The following is a 13,777-nucleotide window of genomic DNA, read 5'->3' on the forward strand; positions in this document are numbered from 1 at the left end:
GAAGGCAGGCACGGGTTACTGATTGTGGATGATCAGCCATGATCACAATGAATGACGGTGTTGGCTCGAAGGGCCAAATGGCCTCCTCCTGCACCTATTTTCTGTTATTATAAGAGGCTATATATTTGTCTTTGTATTTTTATATCTATACTGAACCTTTTTGTTGTTTATTGTGGGTTTTACAGAGTAATACTATGGGTTTTACGGAGTACTAAGTAAGAATTTCATTGTTCCGTTTCGGGGCACATGACAATGAAACACTCCAAAAATACAAGATGTCCCGGCTAACTTCCCTGGACAGGTGGCAACCCTAGTGAGTGATATCAAAACATGTGAGCGTGAGTGGTAGCCACCCTTGTAGCCACATGCCTGGTAGCCACCCTTGTAAATGCACATCATACCCTAAATGACCCTGAACAAATGACCACATCAGCACTCCCAACTGGACTTTTCATTAAAAGTTCAATCACGCACCACGCAAACACATTGAATAATGAAAGGGAGTTTGTGACATGACTTGTCCTGACATCACTGGCTTCTCCCTCTGCAATCTCCTTTGGAAAGATTTACTGGCCGTCCGATTAATTAACCCGCTCCAACAGATGAGCAAATCCAGTTTAGCTCTGGCTGCTGTCTTTTGTTTACAGGGCACCGATATCTCAGAGACCATTGTTGTATTTGTCAGCAGAAGCATGACATAGCTTTGTACAGCACACAAACAGGCCCTTCAGCCCGACTTGCCCACACCGACCAGCATATCCCATCCACACTAGTCTCACCTGCCTGCCTTTGGCCCATATCCCTCCAAACCTGTCCTATCCATGTACAGGTACCTGTGTAGGAAGGAACTGCAGATGCTGGTTTAAACCGTAGACACAAAAAGCTGAGGAACTCAGCGGGACAGGCAGCATCTCTGGAGAGAAAGAATGGGTCTCGACCCAAAATCACTGAAGAAGGGTCTCAACCCAAAAAGTCACCCATTCCTTCTTTCCAGAGATGCTGCCTGTCCCGCTGAGTTGCTCCAGCATTTTGTGTCCATCCGTTTACCTGTCTAATTATTTCTTAAACCGCAATAGTCCCTGTTTCAACTACCTCCTCTGGCAGCTGATTCAATACACCCACCACCCTTTGTGTGGAAAGGTTACCCCTCAGATTCCTATGAAATCTTTCCCCTTTCACCTTAACCCTATGTCCTCTGGTCCTTGATTCCCCTACTCTGGGCAAGAGACTCTGTGCGTCTGCCCAATCTATTCCTCGTGATTTTATACATGTATCTGAAGGTAATTCATTCTATGGAGTGCTGTGAGGCATTCAAAAAATGAAAAGACAATTAGTATAATGTTAAAGGCACTGATTGGTGAAAGATCAATTGATTTCCAGAGAACTCTAGACTTTAGAGATGCAGCACTGAAACAGGCCCTTCGGCCCACCAAGTCCGTGCCGACCATGATGAGATGAGGAAAAACATTTTCAGACAGAGAGTTGTAAATCTGTGGAATTCTCTGCCTCAGAAGGCAGTGGAGGCCAATTCTCTGAATGCATTCAAGAGAGAGCTAGATAGAGCTCTTAAGGATAGCGGAGTCAGGGGGTATGGAGGGAAGGCAGGAACGGGGTACTGATTGAGAATGATCAGCCATGATCACATTGAATGGTGGTGCTGGCTCGAAGGGCCAAATGGCCTCCTCCTGCACCTATTGTCTATTATTTATTGATCACCCCGTACACTAACACTATCCTACACACACTAGGGACAGTTTACAATTTTACCGAAGCCAATTAACCTGCAAACTTGCACGTCTTTGGAGTGCGAGAGGAAACTGGAGCACCTGGAGAAAACCCACGCAGGTCACAGGGAGAACGTACAAACTCACTTCAGACCGCACCCGAGATCAGGATCGAACCCGGGTCTCTGGCGCTGCGAGGCAGCAACTCCACCGCTGCACCGCTGCCGACTCTAGAAGTGGACATAAAAGGTTGCCATAAAATACTGGGAATTCATGGTGCTCCCATCAGCAGGGTGGATGTTATCAGGTGCATCAGTGACTGGGGGAAGGGGGAAGCCCCATACGCAGCAGGGTGCGATGCACTGTATTGTGACACATTCCTCCCGTGACCACCTTTAACATTTTCTGTGACTTGTGCCACAGTCGACCTTCTGTCGGTTCGGACCAGACGGGATAGCCTTCGTTGCCCTCGCGCATCGATCAGCCTTGGGCGCCCAACACCCTGTCTGTCGCCGGTTTGTGGTTTGTCCCTCCTTGGACCACTGTCGGTAGGTACTCACCACAGCTGACCGGGAGCACCCCACAAGCCTTGCCGTTTCAGAGATGCTCTGACCCAGTCGTCTGGCCAGAACAATTTGGCCCTTGTCAAAGTGGCTCAGGTCTTTACTCCTGCCCATTTCTCCTGCATCCAACACATCAAATTCAAGAACTGACTGTTCACTTGCTGCCTGATATATCCCACCCCTTGCCATTATAACAAGATAATTAATGTTATTCACTTTGCCTGTCAGTGGTCATAATGTTTTGGCTGATCAGTGTATATTCTGCACTTTCTGTCTTCCCCTTTGCTCTACCTAATGTTTTTGAGTTTGACTTGATTGTTTTTATGTACAGTATTATCTGATCTGTTTGGATAGCATGCAGAACAAAGCTTCTCACTATAACTCACTTTAGTTCAGTGTATCTCAGTACACGTGACAATAACAAACCTAAGCTTAAATTCTATTACATTAATTGCACAAATTTAATCGCACGAACAGGCTTCTTGCCCGGCTGATCCAAGCTGATGTTTATGCTTCACAAGGGCCAATTCTACTAATTCTCTGAAAATCCTATTAACGTATTATTTCACTTCCTTGTCTCTCGTGTCTCATCTCGTTCTATTTGATCGTAAATGCACCTCAGCCGGACATTGCAAGCCCTCAATTGTGGCAACAAGTTCCCCTTTCTAACCATTTACAGGAGGGAGGGAGAGCAAGAGCGGAACTCACTGACCGTCAACTTCACCACTAATTTCCATCCCGCTCTTAAATTCACTTGGACCATCTCCGCCATCACCCTACCATTTCTGGATCTCACCGTCTCCATCACAGGAGACAGACTTGTGACCGTCAGCCACTACAAACCTACTGACACCCATAGCTATCTTGAATACACTTCTTCTTACCCTGTGTCCTGTAAAGACTCTATCCCCTACTCCCAATTCCTCCGTCTACGCCGCATCTGCGCCCAGGATGAGGTGTTCCATACAAGGGCATCGGAGATGTCCTCATTCTTTAGGAAAGGGGGGTTCCCCTCTTCTATTATAGATGAGGCTCTCACAAGGGTCTCCTCAATATCCCGCAGCTCCGCTCTTGCTCCCCCTCCCTCTATTTAAAGACATACTCCCCTTGTCCTCACCTTCCACCCCATCAGCCATCGCGTACAACATATTATCCTCCAACATTTCCGTCACCTCCAACGGGATCCCACTACTGGCCACATCTTCCCATCCCCTCCCCTTTCTGCGTTCCGCAGAGACCGTTCACCCCGTAACTCCCTGGTCCACTCGTCCCTTCCTACCCAAACCACCCCCTCCCCGGGCACTTTCCCCTGCAACCGCACGAGATGCAACACCTGTCCCTTTACCTCCCCCCTCAATTCCATCCAGGGACCCAAACAGTCTTTCCAACCTCATCTACTGTATCCGCTATTCCAGGAGTCAACTTCTCTACATCGGCAAGACCAAGCGCAGGCTCGGCGATCGTTTCGCTCAACACCTCCGCTCTGTCCGTCTCAACCAACCTGATCTCCCAGTGGCTCAGCACTTCAACTCCCCCTCCCACTCCCAGTCTGACCTTTCTGTCCTGGGCCTCCTCCATTGCCAGAGTGAGGCCCAGCGCAAATTGGAGGAACAGCACCTCATATTTCGCTTGGGTAGTTTACACCCCAGCGGTATGAACATTGACTTCTCTAACTTCAGATAGTCCCTGCTTTTCCTCTATATCCCCTCCCCCTTCCCAGTTCTCTCACGTCTTCCTGTCTCTGACTACATCCTAGCTTTGTCCCGCCCCCTCCCCTGACATCAGTCTGAAGAAGGGTCTCGACCCGAAACATCACCCATTCCTTCTTTCCAGAGATGCTGCCTGACTCGCTGAGTTACTCCAGCATCTTGTGTATACCTTCGATTTAAACCAGCATCTGCAGTTTTCTTTCCTACACTTGTGTCCGTTTGTGTGTTAACCTGCACTGCAGCTCTTTGTTTGTGACAAGAAATTGCAACTGAACCATCCAATCACCAGCAAGAGAGTGGGCCTGACCGACTATAGACAATAGACAATAGGTGCAGGAGGAGGCCATTCGGCCCTTCGAGCCAGCACCGCCATTCAATGTGATCATGGCTGATCATTCTCAATCAGTACCCCGTTCCTACCTTCTCCCCATACCCCCTGACTCCGCTATCCTTAAGAGCTCTATCTAGCTCTCTCTTGAATGTAATCAGAGAATTGGCCTCCACTGCCTTCTGAGGCAGTGAATTCCACAGATTTACAACTCTCTGACTGAAAAAGTTTTTCCTCATCTCCGTTCTAAATGGCCTACCCCTTATTCTTAAACTGTGGCCCCTGGTTCTGGACTCCCCCAACATTGGGAACATGTTTCCTGCCTCTAACGTGTCCAACCCCTTAATAATCTTATATGTTTCGATAAGATCCCCTCTCATCCTTCTACATTCCAGTGTGTACCTCATTGGAGATCCTCGGACTATCTTTAATCAGACTTTACTGACCTTTGTCTTGCACTAAATGTTATTCCTTTCATCCTGTATCTGTACACTGTAGACGGCTTGATTGTAATAATAGATAGACACAAAAAGCTGGAGTAACTCAGCGGATCAGACAGCATCTCTGGTGAAAAGGAATATGTGACGTTTCTGGTCGAGACCCTTCTTCAGACTCCAGCTTTTTAAAACATAGAAACATAGAAAATAGGTGCAGGAGGAGGCCATTCGGCCCTTCGAGCCAGCACCGCCATTCATTGTGACCATGGCTGATCATCCACAATCAGTAACCTGTGCCTGCCTTCTCCCCATATCCCTTGATTCCGCTAGCCCCTAGAGCTCTATCTAACTCTCTTTTAAATCTGAAACCATCGAGATAATAATCTGCCTCCTTGTTCTTGCCGCCAAAGTGGATAACCTCACATTATTAAATCTGGTTCATTGGACAGATTTTTGTGTCTATCTTCAGTTTAAATTAACATCTGCAGTTCCTTCCTACACATTGATTGTAATAATGTAGAGTCATTATGCTGACTTGATAGCACGCAACAAAATTGCTTTACACCGTACCTCACTCGGTAAACTAACCAAATTTAAACCAGTGTTAACGGGTGATCGATGGTCAGTGTGAACTCGATGGGCCAAATGGCCTGTTTCCATGCTGTACCTTTCAATCAATCAATGTTCTCAGGGGAGAGTTGGATTTAGCTCTTAGGGCTAAAGGAATCAAGGGATATGGGGAGAAAGCAGGAACGGGGTACTGATTGTGGATGATCAGCCATGATCATATTGAATGGGGGTGCTGGCTCGAAGGGCCGAATGCACCTCTTTTTCTATGTTTTTAATGGGTGGGAAGGAACTGCAGATGCTGCTTTACACCAAAGATAAACACTTGGTAAATGTAGAAATTGTCCCTAGTGGGTATAGGACAGTGTTAATGTGTGGGGATTGTTGGTCGGCTCGGACCCGGTGGGCCGAAAGGACTTATTTCTCTAAACTAAACTGAACTAAAATGCTGGAGTAACTCAGAGGCTCAGGCAGCATCTCTGGGGAGAAGCAATAAAGGAGGATCTTCTGAAGAAGGGTCTCGACCCGAAAACATCACCCATTCCTTCTCTCCAGAGTCGCTGCCTGTCCCACTGAGTTACTCCAGCATTTTGTTTCAAATTAACCAATATGCGTAACAGTGCACTGTGTAAGTTATCCTCCAGTTGTAACATTGAGGAAGTTAGAAACATAGCAGCTATATATTTTACATGAAAACATAAAATTCTGCTTCAACCCAGTTCAGGATATGCTGTATACACCGATCGGTCAAAACATTATGACCACTGACAGGTGAAGTGAATAACATTGATTATCGTGTTACAATGGCACCTGTCAAAGGGTGGGATATTTTAGGCAGCAAGTGAACGGTCAGTTCTTGAAGTTGACGTGTTGGATGCAGGAGAAATGGGCAGGAGTAAAGACCTGAGCGACTTTGACAAGGGCCAAATTGTTCTGGCCAGATGACTGGGTCAGAGCATCTCTGAAACGGCAAGGCTTGTGGGGTGCTCCCGGTCAGCAGTGGTGAGTACCGACCGACAGTGGTCCGAGGAGGGACAAACCACAAACCGGCGACAGACAGGGTGTTGGGCGCCCAAGGCTCATCGATGCGCGAGGGCAATGAAGGCTATCCCGTCTGGTCCAAACCGACAGAAGGTCGACTGTGGCACAAGTCACAGAAAATGTTAATGGTGGTGACGGGAGGAATGTGTCACAATACACAGTGCATCGCACCCTGCTGTGTATGGGGCTGCACACGGAGGACCAACAGCATATTAGGCAGGTGGTCATAATGTTTTGGCTCATCAGGTCATAATGTTTCGGCTGATCGGTGTATAACGGTCTTGGCACAGTTGGTCTGATATTTGTACTGATAAAACTGTTTTACAATTCTACCAGCAATTTAACATAGGAATGTAGAATTTGGCAGACGTGAATGCATTGCCTCAAAGCACTGTCGAGCTTTGAAAGGAAACCACAGCTAAGGATTTTTACTTGTCTTTGCAGATTGTTTACATTCAAATCCAGGCCCACATTACTGCTGCAAGATGATGTCTGTGGTAACCACAGGAAACCACACGAAACCACTCTGTTTTGCTCAGCAAGTTTGCAATTAAAAGGAGTTTGCAATTGAGGCTGGGACTATCCCATCGTTTAAGAAACAGTTGGACAGGTACATGGATAGGACAGGTTTGGAGGGATATGGACCAAGTGCAGGCAGGTGGGACTAGGGCAGCTGGGACATTGTTGGCCAGTGTGGGCAAGTTGAGCCGAAGGGCCTGTTTCCACACTGTATCACTCTATGACACTGACTAAAAGGTGGGGACTCTAAAGAGAGAAAACAAAAGGAACATTCAGCTGACAAACACAAAATACGGTGTGACAAAACAAGGAACTACAGATGCTAGTTTGCCAAGGAAAGACACAAAGTGCTGGAGTAACTCAGCGGGTCAGGCAGCATCTCTGGAGAACATGGAGAGGTGACAATTTGGGTCGGGGCCCTACTTCAGACTCTGCTCTGCTCAACGTAAGCTCTGCTACATCAGATAACACTGTACTTCCCTGCAACACCTTAAGAATAAGGGGCAGGCCATTTAGAACTGAGATGAGGAAAAACGTTTTCAGTCAGAGAGTTGTGAATCTGTGGAATTCTCTGCCTCAGAAGGCAGTGGAGACCAATTCTCTGAATGCATTCAAGAGAGAGCTAGATAGAGCTCTTAAGGATAGCGGAGTCAGGGGGTATGGGGAGAAGGCAGGAACGGGGTACTGATTGAGAATGATCAGCCATGATCACATTGAATGGTGGTGCTGGCTCGAAGCGCCGAATGGCCTCCTCCTGCACCTATTGTCTATTGTCTAACACAAGAACTCCTGTATTGTTTTCCCCCCTTCTCTCTTCCCCTCCCCCACCCCAGTGGTTCCACTGTTCGTATCCTTGCATCCCTCTCATTAGCACATCTTCCCCGGCCAACAATGGGCCATTGTGGGCTCCACCTTTCCTGGGGTCATCTGTGCCGACCATGTTTTGCTCTGGCCTCGATCTTTCTGTCTGAAGAAGAGTCCCAACCCAAAATGTCACCTTTTCCTTCTCTCCAGAGATGCTGCCTGACCGACCGAGTTACTCCAGCATTTTGTGTCTATATTTCTGGATGAAGACATAAAATTCTGCTTCAAACCAGGACAGGATATGCTGAATATAACAGTCTGAAGAAGGGCCTCGACCTGAAACGTCACCCATTCCTTGTCTCCAGAGTTGCTGCCTGTCCTGCTGAGTTACCCCAGCACTTTATGTCTATCTTGGAAACAGTTGGCCTGACGTTTGTGCTGGTAAAACTGTAAGGCTACAGCATTACAGATCACGTGGGGCGCGGGGCGGTGACGTCACCCTTTGTCCCTTATTTGGGAGTGAGGAAGTTGGCAACCCTCGGCCTGACGTTTGTGCTGGTAAAACTGTAAGGCTACAGCACTATCATTGCACCCCTTTCCTCTCTCTGCCTCTACTTCAGTAAAGCATTTAGAACCGTCTATTCCCCAGTCCCTCAGGGAAATGGGAGAAACACAGCATCAGGACTGAATAGTGTATTTGATGCCCAACAATTAGAACAATGAAAAACATGTCCGTACTTGCATGAAATGTGTTGCCATCTGTACATCTGTTGCTTTTGTGGTGAACAGTATCTCTTTTAGATTTTAATTGCTTAACCAGGTCTAGGAGTTAGATAGAGCTCTAGGGGCTAGTGGAATCAAGGGATATGGGGAGAAGGCAGGCATGGGTTACTGATTGTGGATGATCAGCCATGATCACATTGAATGGCGGTGCTGGCTCGACAGGCCAAATGGCCTCCTCCTGCACCTAGTTTCAATGTCGATGTCCAGGAGATCATTTAAATCGAGTGCATTTAAAAATATATATATTCACGTACACTTTATAATCGCAATGAGTAATTACGAAAGATACTTGGGAAGAAAGTTTGCAACATATACATCAGTGTTCACTAAACGCCAGACATTCTCTAATACAATTTAAAGTAATACATAGGTTACACTATTCAAAAACAAAACTACATAAAATTTTCCAACATATCTCACCTAAATGTGATAAATGTCAACATTTAGAAGCTACATTATTTCATATGTTTGCAAACTGTATAAAAATTAAAAAATTCTGGGTAAATATTTTTAGCATAATATCTAAAGTAACCAGCACACAATTGGACCCAGATCCAAAATTAATTATACTCGGAATATTAGAATTAAATCAAACATTTAGAACAACACAAAGAAACTTTATGGATTATAGTTTAATAACAGGAAAAAAATTAATTCTAAAATTTTGGAAAGGCCCTACGTCCCCCACAATCAAAATGTGGATTATAGAAATGACGGAGACCTTAAACGTGGAAAGAATCAGATTTTCCCTGTTGGATAAACAGGAATTATTTATTGGAATATGGTCTCCTTTTATTGATTACTTAAAGGGTCAGAATGGTTCAGCACAGGAACCTGACTAGCACTCGGACTAAAGAATGGATGAAATGCTATACTTTGAAATGTACGAATATATCTCGAATGAAGTTTTTGTTATTTTAATAAATTTCTCCACTCTTCTTTAACTAACTTTTTCCTTATCTTTATAATCTGTTTTTGTTTTTGTTTTTATTTTTCTTCTCTCTTTTTTCTTTCTTTACTTCATCTATTTCTTTAGTTCTATCTAGTTTAAAAAAAAAAGGGGGCAAAAGGTATTGGAGACAATATAATAATAATTGACAATATTATCAATTTAAAAATGTATGACTGTAAAGATGTAAACAGGTTATGTACCTATCTCCAATAAAAAATTTATTCAAAAAAAAAATAAAAAAATAATCGCAATGGCTGTAACATGGTGGCGCAGCGGGTAGAGCTGCTGCCTCACAGCGCCGGAGACCCGGGTTCCATCCTGACCACGGGCGCTGTCAGTACGGAGTTTGCACGTTCTCCCTGTGACCTCGTGGGTTTCCTCCCACATCCCAAAGATGTGCGCTTTTGTGAGCTAAACGGCCCTCTGTAAAATTGCCCCCTAGTGTGCAGGGAGTGGATGAGAAAGTGGGATAACGTAGAACTGTGTGATCGATGGTCAGTGTGGACTCAGTGGGCCAAAGGGCCTTTCTATGCTGTATCTCCACACTAACTAATAAAAACATTTTCACCCAGAGAGTTGTGAATCTGTGGAATTCTCTGCCTCAGAAGGCAGTGGAGGCCAATTCTTTGGATGCTTTCAAGAGAGAGTTAGATAGAGCTCTTAAGGATAGCGGAGTCAAGGGATATGGGGAGAAGGCAGGAACGGGGTACTGATTGTGGATGATGTGACACTGGGGATAAATTCACCAATGATAGACACAAAAAACAGGAATAACCGCGGGTCAGACAGCATCTTCTGATAAAGAGTCTCGACTCGAAACGTCACCTATTCCTTCTCAACAATAGAAACAATAGGTGCAGGAGTAGGCCATTCAGCCCTTCGAGCCAGCACCGCCATTCAATGCGATCATGGCTGATCACTCTCAATCAGTACCCCGTTCCTGCCTTCTCCCCATACCCCCTCACTCCGCTATCCTTAAGAGCTCTATCCAGCTCTCTCTTGAAAGCATCCAACGAACTGGCCTCCACTGCCTTCTGAGGCAGAGAATTCCACACCTTCACCACTCTCTGACTGAAAAAGTTCTTCCTCATCTCTGTTCTAAATGCTCCTGTCCCACTGAGTTACTCCAGCATTTTGTATCTATCTTCGGTGTAAACCAGCATCTGCAGTTCCTTCCTGCACATTCAGCAAGGGATAGGTATCATTTGATATAGATCGCTGTAGCTCTCAAAAGTAAAACTAAACTAGACTCTCGTCTCTCTCGGAAACGACCAGCAAGCAATCCCTCTGAAGATAGACACAGAGGGTCAGGTAACTCAGCGGGTCAGGCAGCATCTGTGGAGAACATGGATAGGTGACGTTTCACAGAGTGCTGGAGTAACTCAGCGGGTCAGGCAGCATCTGTGGAGAACATGGATAGGTGACGTTTCAGGTCGAGACCCTTCTTCGGTCTCCATCATGACCCATTTACTCTGGAGGGGGGGGGGGATATATTCAGCTAGTTTTCCTATATATAAGTGCATTAGGGTTTGTTTGTTGAGCTGATTAGATGACTTTTACACGGACACGTTGATCTAAAATGCGTGGGCTCAGTCTGACCCGCTGAGTTACTCCAGCGTTTAGTGTCAGTCAAAAATGCATGGGTTAGTGGACAGTGAGGCTTAAACAGCCGAGGCTCACAGCTATGGTTACAAAGGGGGGTACAAACAATGGGACATTTAGCAGAGCTAATCCCAGTGTACTTACACTGTGAGCGTGAGTCTTCCCTCGCCACCTTCCTCCTGCACGCAACCACACACGCCTTGCCCGCACACACACAGAGAAACACTTTAATAATCCGCTGCACTGGCTATTTGTATTTCTTTGCAGTCTTTCAAGTGTAGCCGACGTTTTGCTACAAACTGCGTCCGCTGGGTCCTAAAGCCCGCACGTCCTCAGAAACAGGAGACAAAAATAAAAATGCTGCAGTAACTCAGCGGGACGGGTCAGGCAGGCAGCATCTCTGGAGAGAAGGAATGGGCGACGTTTCGGGACCCATCCCGAGCCCCTTCTTTCAGACCCATCTTCGCTAGAATGTCATTGTTCTGTCTGGGACATAATGACAATAAAACGCAAGTGTGTAAGAAGGAACTGCAGATGCTGGTTTAAACCAATAAAACACTTAGACAATAGACAATAGGTGCAGGAGGAGGCCATTCGGCCCTTCGAGCCAGCACCACCATTCAATGTGATCATGGCTGATCATTCTCAATCAGTACCCCGTTCCTGCCTTCTCCCCATACCCCCTGACTCCGCTATCCTTAAGAGCGCTATCCAGCTCTCTCTTGAATGCATTCAGAGAATTGGCCTCCACTGCCTTCTGAGGCAGTGAATTCCACAGATTTACAACTCTCTGACTGAAAACGTTTTTCCTCATCTCCGTTCTAAATGGCCTACCCCTTATTCTTAAACTGTGGCCCCTTGTTCTGGACTCCCCCAACATTGGGAACATGTTTCCTGCCTCTAACATGTCCAACCCCTTAATAATCTTATATGTTTCGATAAGAGCCCGTCTCATCCTTCTAAATTCCAGTGTGTACAAGCCTAGCCGCTCCAGTCTTTCAACATACAACAGTCCCGCCATTCCGGGAATTAACCTAGTAAACCTACGCTGCATGCCCTCAATAGCAAGAATATCCTTCCTCAAATTTGGAGACCAAAACTGCACACAGTACTCCAGGTGCGGTCTCACTAGGGCCCTGTACAACTGCAGAAGGACCTCTTTGCTCCTATACTCAACTCCTCTTGTTATGAAGGCCAACATTCCATTGGCTTTTCAGGTGGGGGTGGGGTGGGGTGTAAGCTTCATTTCATAGGAAATTATCATTTTGTGTAAATAATCTCCAGCCCTTCAAATTCACCCATCAATTTTTAATTCAGATTTAATACTAATATTATACGCGACGAGAAAAAAAGTATTGAACAAGGAAGGACACAGAGTCTGCAGAAGGGTCTCGACCCAAAATGTCACCCATGCCTTCTCTCCAGAGTTGCTGCCTGTCCCGCTGAGTTACTCCAGCTTTTTGTGTCTATCTACGAGAGGCACAGAGTGCTGGAGTAACTCAGCGGGTCAGGCAGCATCTGTGGAGAACATGGATAGGTGACGTTTCACAGAGTGCTGGAGTAACTCAGCGGGTCAGGCAGCATCTGTGGAGAACATGGATAGGTGACGTTTCACAGAGTGCTGGAGTAACTCAGCGGGTCAGGCAGCATCTGTGGAGAACATGGATAGGTGACGTTTCACAGAGTGCTGGAGTAACTCAGCGGGTCAGGCAGCATCTGTGGGGAACATGGATAGGGGACATTTTGGGGTATTTGCAGCATTTACTATTTTTAATCTTGATAATTCAGTGCAGTTTTTAGATTGTGAATTGCTCTATTTAGGGTGGTGGGGGGGGGGGGGGGGGGATTGCTTGAATCAGATATTTTAAATCAAAGATAGTCACTGATAAATCCAATCAGAAATGCAGGGGGAAATGTTACACCCAGAGAACAGTTAGCAACAAGAAAACACAACCAACTATTCAAGGTGAACAGCACCTGCTATTTAGTTTAGAGTAGATGCTGCCTGTCCCGCTGAATTGTTGCATGTATTTTGTGTTTTTACGACTGTTGGTAGATCAATTTCCCTCCGGGGATAAATAAAGCTCTATTGTACCATATCGAATTATGCCAGCATTTTGTGTCTATTTTTAGAGTTTAGAGATACAGCGTGGAAACAGGCCCTTCGGCCCACCAAGTCCGCGCCGACCAGCGATCCCCGTACACTAGCACTATCCTACACACACTAGGGACAATTTACAATTGTACCGAAGCCAATTAACCGACAAACCTGTACGTCTTTAGTGTGCGTTGTATATAGAAACATAGAAACATAGAAACATAGAAAATAGGTGTAGGATTTGGCCCTTTGAGCCAGCACCGCCATTCATTGTGATCATGGCTGATAATCCACAATCAGTAACCTGTGCCTGCCTTCTCCCCATATCCGCTAGCCACTAGAGTATCTAACTCTCTTTTCACTGCCTTTTCACTGCCTCCACTGCCTTCTGTGGCAGAGAATTCCACAAATTCACAACTCTCTGGGTGAAAAGGTTTTTTCTCACCTCAGTTTTAAATGGCCTCCCCTTTATTCTTGGACTGTGGCCCCTGGTGCTGGACTCCCCCAACATTGGGAATTTTTTTTCCTGCATCTAGCTTGTCCAGTCCTTTTATAATTTTATACGTTTCTATAAGATCCTCTCTCATCCTTCTAAACTCCAGTGAATACAAGCCCAGTCTTTCCAATCTTCATACGACAGTCCAGCCATT

At 45.9% G+C, this 13,777-nt stretch overlaps 1 protein-coding gene across 2 annotated transcripts in view; it reads right to left on the reverse strand.

Moving 5' to 3' along the window:
* tmem71 (transmembrane protein 71) overlaps positions 1-11,295 on the reverse strand; it is a 39,200-nt gene extending 27,905 nt beyond the window's left edge. Inside the window, exons 1-2 of one of the 2 annotated variants that reach the window (XM_078398745.1) lie at positions 11,174-11,295; positions 1,872-1,954 (exon numbers count right to left, since the gene is read on the reverse strand). The gene's annotated coding sequence lies outside the window, so the exon portion shown is untranslated. The remainder of the gene's footprint in view (positions 1-1,871; positions 1,955-11,173) is intronic. The other variant, XM_078398746.1, reaches the window with a different exon arrangement.
* Between the last annotated feature and the right edge of the window lie 2,482 nt (positions 11,296-13,777).

The sequence above is a fragment of the Rhinoraja longicauda genome, chromosome 4 (assembly GCF_053455715.1).
Source record: "Rhinoraja longicauda isolate Sanriku21f chromosome 4, sRhiLon1.1, whole genome shotgun sequence".
Taxonomy (NCBI): domain Eukaryota; kingdom Metazoa; phylum Chordata; class Chondrichthyes; order Rajiformes; family Arhynchobatidae; genus Rhinoraja; species Rhinoraja longicauda.